The following is a 12,210-nucleotide window of genomic DNA, read 5'->3' on the forward strand; positions in this document are numbered from 1 at the left end:
AACAAAATCCAGTTTTCAGTACAATACCAAGGCCCTGCCCCTTGCCTCAGGAGCCTGAGCCCTCTTACAAGGACACATCTGACACCTGGCCACTACTAGCTAAGTTTCAGGCACTTGCAGTGACCTACTTTTAAGTAAAATCCCCACAGCAAATCTGGGAAGTTAATCCTGGTCATTCTCATGGAGAATTCGGGCCAGGTAGCAAATGCCTGTAGCTGGAATATAAATATTTTCTTCATGGTTCCATGAAGTTCTGACCACGTCCTCCCCTAGCCTTGCAAAGCAAATTGCATTTAACATGTATTTTTTTTTCCCTAACCTCTGCATCTGAATAGCTCCCAAAAGTCTTTCAAGAGCGTCAGCAGGAACATCATTTCTCATTAAAAGAGTGCTCTAGATAGGAAATTTCTTTTAAAGCAAATTACTTATCAGCAACCCAAATCAGCCCTTTAATTTCCAAGTCAGTGAATGAATAGGGTCGCAAAGCCTTTCACTACCCAAAAATCTCCTTTCGCTGCTAGCTTTACACTGATGTAACTGTCACTCATGCTCATAAAGGCTCGTGTCTCCAGAGGCAGCCTTTAGTCCCCTCACAGGATTTCTTAGGAGCTAACCAAACACCCATTTAGAAACACCTAGACCTAAATCTTGTTCCTTTTACCAAGAAATAGTCAGTTGTGCCAATAGGACATACAAGGTGCTCTAGGACTCACACTGGAGAAGAGCAACAGGCGGTATGCTAGCTAAGAGCCAACCTCTAGCCCAAGCAGCGCATTGAACCCTTCCCCTGGCTTCAGATGTTTGTAGGACTTGGTCCTTCAGACATTGCCAGCACAGGAAGGGCTCCAACTTGCCACTGAGAAACAAAAATCTTTTAAAAACAACATCCATTCTATTCATGATGTTCATAGGAATTTTCTTTCCCCTTCCTTATGTCTTATTTTTGCTGCGAGCATTTTCATAAGAACAAGGACAGCCTATGAGGAATCCACCAAGCCTTACAGCTCATTGCCCACTTCCAGTCACAAATCTCTGCCTCTGACTTCATCGTCATTTCCATGGCAGTCCTGTGCAATGTCTCTTCCCACAACAAATGCAGCTGCTTCAGGGTCTTGGGTCCTGCTTTCAGGCACACGCGATTTTTCACAGAACATGAGGAAGAGACATCCGGAAAAGAAGTAGCATATGCAGAATTGTTTACGACTCAAACTGATTTCATAGATGCTGAGGAGCCAGCAGCACTGTCCTTTTGGTAGGTCACGTTTCTGAGTATAAGACAATTAGTTAAATTTAAATATTTCAGCTGCAAATGAACAATATATTCACTCTCAAAAACTGGAAATGTCTTGATCTACTAGATCACATAACCTGTTTTTTGTCCAAGCAGGATGGCTTTAATTCCATTTGATATCAAAATCTAAAAATTCTGATGATGCATGCTGCTAAAAGGTGATTGCATGTGGAGAAAGATCACAGAGATACACAAAATATATCCCATCTTCGTCTGGTGCCATTTTAATTACCCAGATCACTAAAAACATCTGTAAATGGGCTTCCCCATAGCTTGACTTTTTACTACCAGGTTCAGCTTCTCTGAAATTTGGAAGAAGACAGGGAGACCTCTTGTGAAAGACTAATGCATTGCAAGCAAACATATCATGCAACTTTCTTTTCGACATTTTCCTTTCTTCTCTCTTTTCATTCTAATATGCTCTTTAGTTAATGCGCCCATTTTCTCCTCCTCACTGATTTCATCTCAGGCACCACTAAAGAAGAATACGTTCAGGGTCCCGTAGGTACAGGAGAAGCACAGAGCTTCCACATTTTTGGGAAATCAAGAAGGGTTTGGACCTTGACCGAGAGCTTTTACCATAAGTTAATTTAGTGCTCAAACGGCAGAGGGAAACACTCTCGGAAGAACTGTCCCTCCCTGCCCTGCTGCCTTCTGTAGGATGGCCCTATACTAGAGTCAGTCTAATCCAAGAGAAAGAATGAACTATTGTCCATCATAAAGATTCCCATTGATTTCAACAGGCAGGAAATCAGATCCATATATATTTTCACAGTGTTTTACAGGCATCTGAAAATTTATCTTATTTTTTCTCTTCGTCTCTTAATGAAGCAAGTATGGAAGAATATAGACAAGGCAGACACGGGAGGAAAACAAAACTGTTGTAACAAAGCAATGGACATTGAATAAAACCAAATACTTACATGTGAACTTCATTTCTCTAAAATGAAGCAGCCCTTCTGCATCCTATGGAACTTCATCTCCATTAGTTTGTTTGTTAGAACTGGGTGCATTACACACAAACAGTAAAAACGGTCGGCTCAGTGAGCAAGCATATCTGTAAATCTAGCTCCCTTCAGGGATTTATGAATATATGCTTTCGGTAAATATGACATCACAGCAAAATTAGGTGACTCGTCTTCATACTGGTACTCAGACAGCTCATATACCCTAACCTAAATTTAATAAAAGCTTCATTGTCGTCACAGACTTACTCATCAGAAAGCTTTTTGTGTAGTGCAAGGCTAATTTAGCAAGCCTTGCAAACCAGTGGCACGCACTGAGCTCAGTGCTGGTGCACGGGCTCAAACTCCAGCTTCTCAGCAACTTCAGGAGGCTTGGGCTAAGAAGCAGCATCACTTATACTACGCTTTGCGTATTTAATGATGATTCAAGCTCAGATTTCATTAGCACTTCTCAGGACCTAGTTGCTCAAAACAGCAGAAAGGAGGTTTCACTAGAGATAAGTTTGCCACAAGAGGCCATGTAATCAGTTGTTCTCCGTTCTTGGTCCTCCCATCTTTGTTGCAGGATCCCCATGTGCAGCTACCTTCACTCATGACCAGGTTGCCTCATGCCCCTGTGGCTTCTATCCTGTGCCAGGGAAAGAAAACCTAGAAACAATTCAGATTCGTTCGATTCCCTCACCACACCAGGACAGCAGATCATAGCATATTTAGGAATAATTTCCCGTGGAAGAACCAGGAAATCACTGAGAAGTGGTTCTCCGCATAATCTGTGTTAAGCAGGCACCTAGACCGAGTTCCCGTGGGCTGTCACTGTTCCTCGCTCACCCCCGCAGTCGCTGTAGGGCAGGTATATCCCGTAAGTGCCTCCGCTCTGCCTGGATGCTGCATGAATCACAGCAGCAGCAGGTGTGCTTTAACAGGACCAGGAGGGTGGCTTAAATCTAGGACTTAAGAGATCAATTCTCAAAGCTGGGGCTTTTTAGCCAGCAGAATAGCTGGCATGGCCGGAAGAATTGCCTTCTGCAGGAGCAAGAGGTAGCTGCAATTACTTTATTAGCTGATGTGAGAAAACTATAAATAGCCGAGGTTCCCCTAGTGCAGCCTGAAAATAAAGGAAGAAATAGATTTACTTTCAGACACTGGCTACTCTTTCGATTAAGAGCAGTGGTGAGCCATTAAAGGACGAGTTTGTTTACAGTCAGTCCAGTGTCTTGTTCTAGTGTCTGTTCATTTTTAATGTAACCAGCTGCGACAGAAGTAGTCATGGTCAACGTTTTTTAAATTGGGCCAGCTACTCCCTGGCTGTAATTTGGGAAGGCCTGTGCTGTAACAGCACCTGCACAGTGCCAGGAAGGAAGGCTAGTGACCATGTAGTGACCACGTCTCCTACGGCAGGGAGAAAACTGCTCACCAGCACAGCAAAGGCCTTTCCTCTGCTAAGAGCCTAGTCTTCTCACATTGATGCGGGAGGCTTCCCGGAGGAGCCAAACACATGCACCAGAGCAGCAGAGAGCAGTACGAATCAAGCATCCGTTTCTAGCAGAAGGAAGACACTGGGAAGAAAAGCGAGGTGAGGGCTGGAAGGAAGGAGGGCTGGAGGAAGGCAGCTAAGTTCCCACGGGGTCATTTGCCTCCAGACAACACTGAAGGTCCTGTCCAGGGAGGAAAACCCCCCTTCAGATGTGTCCTGCCTATCCCAACAGTTTCAGCTGCTCAGAAACCCGAGCTGGGACCCAGCTCTGAACCTCCCCAGTGCTCCCTGAGGAAGTCGGCTCGCTGCCTCTGCAGCTGGCAGTATAGTCCTTAGCACAGCTAAGGCTATTCAGCTCTGACTCAGAGGAAAGAAAACAACCCACAGAGTTTAGTAAGGCGCAGAACAAAATAACATATTTTATCTCCAAGAATCTCCATCCATCCTCAATCTATTTATCACTCAGAGACACGACTTACAAGACCGTCCCCTACTCACCTCTATCTGATTTCATCTCGGTATCTGATTGTGCCAGATGGCATATTGCTAAAAACTGTTCTGCTCATCTTGGCAGTGGACACAAATCTTTGTATTTATTTCTGAAAAAAGACAAACTGAATCAGAGGTGAGAGCAAAAAAGTAGGTAAAAGTGGTCAAGCCTTCTAAGTGTGAAAAACAAGGTGCCATTTAGTGCCTGTAAAGCAAAACCCCTTCTGCTGTGTTTGCACCATTGAAATCCTGCAAAGAAAAAATGTGGCATAGGGCCTACTCCCCCAGCAGGGAAACCTCTGGGGATTTCCATGGGAGAAGAAAGAGAGACCTTTGCAGCCCTGCTCATGGTGCTAGTCCTGCTCCTACAGAGCTGGTCACAGGGTCTCACTCAGTGCTGGCACACGTGGCTCCAAGTGCCCAGTCATCCCCACCAGAATAGGCGCTCAGGACGCCTCCACTTGGAGGAACCCCGGCGCTTGGAGCCAGCGCAAAGGGACTTACCAGGGAAGAAATTGGAGGGAGGACAACTCTTCAGTGTTTTTCCCTAGGGAAACTGAGACAAATTGCAAGCTATCATATCCCTTGCCCTCTTCCAGCTTCCCCACACATTCAGGAGCTGTGGCGTGTGCCCCAAAAGCTACTCTGGTGCATGCAGCAGCCACATCCGCACTCACGCAGAAGTAGGGGCACCACGACAACCGTCGTCTGGACCATGCTCCCTGCCAAGAGCGTGTCAGGAAGATTCACATTTTAAAATTGCTCCTTTTCTCTCTGGAAAGACTAGGATAAAGTCTCTATATTTAAACTGCTTTTTCTGGCTTGGTTTCAAAGTCAGGGGACTTCTGCACATCCTGAAGAAAAACAGCTGTTTCTGTCAAAGTTTATTGGCAAATTAATGCTCCAGCCAAACGAAAACCTTTATACAAAACTAAAGTCAATGCAGGGTAAGAACACCCTGGAGAGACTGAGTCCTTGTTATTTTTGTGCCAAGAGCACCACCTGGTGGGTTTCACCCAAGTGTGGTCTTCTTCAGAAACAGCAATAAAATTAAAATTCTTGAAAAAAAATTAAAAGTTTGGGCTTGTGAGGAGAAATTTATGGATAAGCAGGGTAAAATCACCACGTATTTGTTGTTTGAAGCCCAGCCAGCAAACAAGCAATGACTAAAAGCCTGTATTACGGACAGCTGTTCGGTCTTCCTGTGAGAAAAGTGAGGGATCATGCTGCAGTTTGTGTTACGATTGGCTAAACATGAAGGAAACATGGCAGAAAAGGCTGCAAGGGAGCAAGCCCCCTCCCCACTAGTGACGAACACCCCGCCTCCTCTTTCAGCCCTCTCACCTCCGAAGGTGGCGAGCACCTCCTGCTTAAGAGAGCTTCCTTCTGCTCCATGAGTGACGGGTTCAAGCCTGGCCATGCACCTGGTAAGCCGAGCAAGGTGCAGGGGACCCCTGAGCAGCGATGAACACCCAGGCACATTCGCCAATAGTTCTTTGCGTACGGCTCCTGGGCTTTGGCTGGAGTTTTGCACTCATCAGCTGCACGTTAAACAGAGAAGACAGTCCTGAGCGCAGTTGGGTTTCTGTGTATATTCTCAAGTTGACCGAAGCAGGAATATATGAAATAATTCAGTCCTAGCAAGGGAGATAGCCTCATGGGAAATAACTTACACAAGTGTTATTGACTGTTAATAGAAATCTTCAGGAAGAAAAATAAAATGCATGCTTCTATTAAGATCAAAAAAGAGCACGTCCATCTTACAAGTAATTCCCATTAGCTATGCCACGAAACCCATGTGGAAAGGATGAGAAAGCTTCAGTGTTTCTTTAGTGTACTCCTCCGAGCTGTTTTTATAACAGCTGCATTGTTCTGAGGGGAAATTGAAACCAGCACAAGAAAGCCTCTCTTCTGACTGCCATGGGAGAACATATCAAGCAGGCAAGTGAATTCATCACTTCAGCTACCTGAAGTAACAAGTAGAAAGACCTCCTGACAATACAAGCACTAAAGAGGAAAAGCTCAGGCAGGGCTAATTCGGGCCTGAGCAGCCTGCCCCAAGCACCCCACGGGCTCAGAAGAGCCCGCGCCGCCTGGCCCCATAGCGTGAGCCAACATGCACTGGTCACCTTCACTTCATCACTCCGCACTCACCCGTTGGCAAAAACTTCTGCAGTACTTCACCTCTCTTTTCCGCCTCTTTCATTTCTCTTTACTTTGCTGTCCTTTTCGTTTCCAGTTTCTTCATAAGGTTATAGATAGCAGCTTATATTGCCTGTAGACAAAGCAGCTGGCAAGTTACCCTGTCCTAGGTGTGACAAATACTACACATGTATGACAAATACATCTATCATGTACTTGTGCTGCTTATCTTGTGGATGTCACTTCACCTAAATACAGCCGCATCACAAGGGTTTGGGGGGTTTTTTTTGGTTTCTCTTGTCTAAAATATTGAAAATGCTTTAGTAAAAGCAGAATTACCTAAAAGGCTCTTAGCTTCAAGAGACACTTCAAGACACTGCAGTGCTGCAAGCCTATATCACTTCAGTTAATGGAAAAACCCTCTCGAGTGTTTTGTATTGCAAGCAGTACAGTTACTGGGACAAGTCAGTATCACTGGAAAAAAATGAGGTAAGTACAAATGCATAAAGCCATTAAAATCACCGTTCGAAACGTGTGTGTGTGCACGCATGTGTGTCTGCAAAAAAAAAAAAAAAAAAAAGCAGTGTTAAGCTTTAATTTCCTAAAATTACAAGGGCCTAATTTGATAGAGAGCCACTAAAAAGATAAGCACAACCTTATTTGATACTTAAATATTACCTGAGCTATGTTTTTTCCAGGTTTTAGTAGCCATGTGATCAAAAACATCATCTTATAAATTTCATTAGCTTACCAAAAAAAAAATAGACAAGAACCCCAAATTATCTGTCTCTTGCTTAAAGCCCTTTGGGAATTTACAAAAATGTTTTTATTTTAAAATACCATTCATATGATGGTAAGAAACAGTGAAACTAAAAGTACTATTTGCTTTTAAAATACAGAAACATCATTGGATTTTTCATTGACATAAATGTTCTTGATGTCAGAATATGTAAAGCCACATTTTCAACAGGTTAATACAGTTTTTCAAGCTATAGCCTTTCTTAAATTTACTTTTTTCCATATTGTCATTTTTCCTCTCTGAAACGCATTTGGTGTTATAACACTTGTCAACTTGAATCTGCAGCCACATCTGTTTTTTGAAGTCAAGTTTGCAGATTCTAGCAAAGGATGCAGAGAAAAAAAAAAAGGTTTCTCTGTAGCAACTGCAAAAATATTACTTGCTGCTCACTTTCACTGTGAATTTCTAGTTAAATTTTGAAGAAAGATATTGAATTTGTTTTAGTTTCCAAGCTGCTGCTTACACCCTACCTGCACATTCCCTAGCACAACAGAGTCCAGCCATGCAGGTCTCTGGATGCCCCACAACAGGTATTTTAAATAGTAATGATAGCAAGGTCTTTGTAGACCTCCTTTTCCTTAAAGCTGATAGTACCTATCTAAGTTAAGTCCTTTAAGGTCTTCACATCAAGTGTCATTAAATCCTAATTCTCAACAGTGTGTCTCCAGTAGAGATGTCCCAATCTGTAAGTGTTCACATCTGCTTGCAGGGCTACAGCCAGGCAGAAAGGGATGGGCCTGGTGCAAAGAGGGGGCATGACCCAACCTGGATGGCGCTGGTAGCATACACACAGTCGTGAGCCGAGGAATATACAGTCAAGTTAGAGAAAACATACAGTTAAGCATAGCTATCAATCCCGCTGAAGGCTTGACCAGCTCAAGAGAAAGACCATGAACCCACAGGGGAACAGGACCGGCAATGTCAAAACTTTCACCCACCTCCCAAGTATTTTCTAGCTCAAGGCATAAGCCAGCACTCTCCTGAGAGGTGACTGCCGAGGGAGCAGGTGTATAAAGGCTGCTGCAAAAGAGGGAATAATCCGTTCTCCAGAGATGTTCTGGACAGGAGAAGAAGAAATGGGCTAAGATTGTGACAAGAGCAACTCATTTTAGAAATTATGAAACGCTTTCTGGCAGCAAGAAGAGCAAAGTACTGTAACAAATTGCCCAAGCAGCTTATGGGATGATCTTCTTGAAGCTTTTAAAGAACAGCCTAGGTAGTGTCTGCCAGGACTGCTACAGGTATCTTACCTCAGAACAAGGTGATGAAGTAGTGATCTCCTGAAATGCCTTCTCATTCCCTAGGGAGTCACAGAAAATAAGGCATGTCCAGGGGAGGCTGGGTCAGATACAAGCTCTTGGGTACTCTGATAAGCCTGGGGTTTCCCTTGGCGATGTTTGCCAAGTCAGGCAAGTGCTTGTGACTCCACTTGCCTCCCTTCACACTCCATGGTAGACAGCCTGGGTTTATGGCACACGAGATCACGGAGGGGCGTCATGTGAGAGACCAAAGTACAGCCCAAGCTATGGGACCTGCAAAGGAGTGAGCTGAGTCGTGCATCTCACACTCAGTGCACAAAGTCTCATGGATGTATTCAGCAAAGAAGTCCCCTGATCTAAGCTCTCCACAGTATCTGAGCTGGCTAGGAAGAAAGTAATTTTATCCATTCCTTATATCTGCTGTATACGTAATGCTTAGAGTATGCATTCATATGTTCAGGTGGTCATAACTAAAAACTGCAGCTTGTCATTCAATCTCCAGTTACCACCTGTGTAAACCCATGCGTCCCAGCCAGAGCATGCTTTATCTTTTGAGTACCATCTACTGGTACTTTAAATATTAACTACCATTCATCACTATAGTAAAAAATGTTTATGTTAGTGCATGTCAGCCTCCAGCAACTTACATGATGGCCTCCTGTAAGGCGTAAAAGGTAGTCGTCATTCTCTAGCAAAATAAAAGCCCAGATGAGAAACTCTAAACCTTTACTTACGCAGAGAGGAGCCTCTCCCAATTCCTTGGTGCTATCCCTTTGTTCTTCATACTTCCTTCCAGCCTATGGAAATGAAGGAAATTCCCCAAAGAAGCAAAGTGGCAGAAGTTAAGGGAGGATTGCTGAACTGGGACATACCATCTTGTGGCAATAATTGGTTCATGGAGGCTTATGAATGTCAGTTCACCTAGCTAGAGAAAAGTCTCAGACATCTCTGCCCCAAAGCTGCTAAGGATCCAGCTCCATAAACGGTTCTTGTGCTGAGCCATACTTCAACTTGAGAAACTTTCACTCCTCACTACTATGAGTGATTTTCTCTTTGCATTTCTCCTGTACAAACAAACCCAGTTGAGATTTGCTTTTTAATTCCATGTTACTTCAAGCTTCTTTAAAGATACTTTGTAGCAATGACACCATAGCTCCTGTCTCCTGGCTGCTTTTAAAACAATACGAACAGCAGCCCTTACCTTTCTCTGGCTCAGGATTTCCTTTTGCACTCCTCTTTTCCCATCTGCATGATTCCCCTATCTAACCTAACCTTTCTTTAAACTGAACTTACTTGAGGGAACCTACCCTATTAGGCATTTAAGTCAATTAGGCTGATTGACAGCAGGATTATGTCTACCATATCGTTAATTATGAATACTCAGCTGGAATAAATACCTGCCTCATAAAGGCTCAGTGAAGATTAATTAGTTCATGTTTGTGAAGAGTTCTGAACAAGTGAAGTGCAGTGCAAGCACTAAGTACTTTTATTACTGTTCCTAGTAACATAGGTTCAAAGCTGGACACAGCAAAGACAAGGCACAAAGATTTCAAGGACAGAAGGTCACCCTGTACCGAGGGCCACTTGGGGCCACAGGAGAGAAAGGACAAGCTGCTGTCAGGCAGGGTTTTGCTCTAACAAAGCTAGTCAGGAACTCTTGACCCTCTGTGGGATGGCAAGAGCACCCTGACCTCCAGACCTCCTCACTAGCCCTTCTTCTCCCTATGCTCAAGCCAGCGTAGAATCAGCTCAGCCGATGAGACGTGCGTCTGTCCTGGTTGCCAGCGTTAGAGGGGAGGAGGAACACCGCAAGACCTCCTTGCCAGGCTCCATGGAGGAACCCTGGTTGCAGTCTTCCTCTCACCTTACAGCTCCCAGCACCACACACCTCGGTATCAGCTCACAGAAAGGCCACCCCCCTGCACCTGATTCTTGAGGTTACAGAGCAGGATCAGAGGGCACAAGAGCTGTGCATGCTGCAAACTCTTGAGATACCGTAGAGGAGTGAGAGATGAGCCAATTCCCATGGGAGTGAGAGCAAAGGGATTTGAATCCTGGATCCCACCTGTCCCACACTGCATGCTCCAGCAGCTAGGCCTCTGGCTAGGACTTGGGGAAAGCTAGGTTTGCATCCTGCCTCCATGCACCTTAAGCAAGTCACTCTCTCTGCCTATCTAGTGTGTATTTACCTTCTGATTTCTGACTATTGAGGGTCCAGGGAGGTTCTCATTTTTGTGCTTTCTGCTACTAGCATGCATTCATGACCAACTGCTGGCCCCTTACAGAGAACACGACCCTCTCACAGACAGAGGCTGTCCTCCTGCCTGCCCTGGCAGGTCTCCAAGGAAGGCATTCAGGTTGCTGTGCTTTTACAGAAGGCCTATCGCAAAGCCATCTGCGAAAGCATTAAGGCACTAATGCCTAATTAATAAACAGGAGCTAAACTTCATTAAGCCCCCTGAGGATCCCCAGAAGTACTACTGTCATTACTGCTAGCTAACACTAGCTTCACGTTAACAGGAAAATATCCACACACCTCAGCAATGCAAAGGATTTCTTTCCAAACACACAAGCATATACAAAATAAGCAGAGTCAACTTGTAAAACTGTATACATGTGGACATATAGGGATAAATACAGTACCAGTTTTGCAAGTTGTTTTTCACCAGGAAAAAATAAAAATAAAAATGTTTAGGTCATACCTAAAAACTGGTAACATTATCGAGTTTAATACTAATATACCAATGAAAATAAAGAATGCTTTGATCAGCCCATACAGAAATGTTCTATTCAAATTTGCAAGTGGGTAAGTGTACGTGAATTGAAAAGCTTCTAGTCTAGGACTCACTAAGTTAGTTTAAACAGGCAAATATATACATATCTCTATATATATGCATACGTGTGTGTGTCTGTGTGTGTGTATATATATATATGTATATTTCTCTGGAAATTTGAACCATTGTACCCTACTAATAAGGAGGCTTACACTTACAAACACAGATGTCCTGTCCTTGTCATTCCTCTACTAGTCAATTTAATATTGAAAACAAATTTAAAGCCAGGCTCCTCATGATTTACCTTGCTGGAATGAAGCTGATGTATTCTTTTGTCTATTGTCTTCCCAGAATCCCCCATACGGGGTCAGTCCAAGGGTCCCTCCAAAGTAAGGGCTTCTGGTAAGGGCTGATTAGTTATTGGTACAAATTGTACCAGCCCCATCAATGATTCATTAAAACAACAATCTAATGGTACTATTTTTAATAACACTTTTAAAATAATGTATTCTTTTTTAGGCTGCATGGAAAAGTAGCACCACAGACATACAGCATTATCCCAGAAGCACCTCCAAGAAGTAGCACTACAGAACAGCAATCACAAAACAAAGCATTTGTGTCATCGACACACACACACACACATTGGAAAAGCCACAGAGGATTGCTTATCGCTCAGTCAAGCAACAGTATGTGAAACTAATTGAGCAAGATTTTCCATTGGTGCCAACCAGCTCAAACTGATAGACACGTCCCCAGAAATAGGAACATATTTTTTAATTTCAAAAATACTCATTTTGGAAGATGCTTGAGAGGGACTCTTTGGTGATGATAAGCACATAGGCTTAATACCATATAGATCTCCATTTATGTTTTCCTTTAAAACTGGATTAACAACCAGCAGAAAATAAAGTATTTAAGTGAAGGGTGGGATTTTCTAAACTTTCAGAAGCCTAAATATTATCATTATTTCACAGAAGGTAAAAGTCTAAACCCCTTGTTGATAGCATTCAAGATCCT

The sequence above is a fragment of the Struthio camelus genome, chromosome 2 (assembly GCF_040807025.1).
Source record: "Struthio camelus isolate bStrCam1 chromosome 2, bStrCam1.hap1, whole genome shotgun sequence".
NCBI classification, from domain to species: domain Eukaryota; kingdom Metazoa; phylum Chordata; class Aves; order Struthioniformes; family Struthionidae; genus Struthio; species Struthio camelus.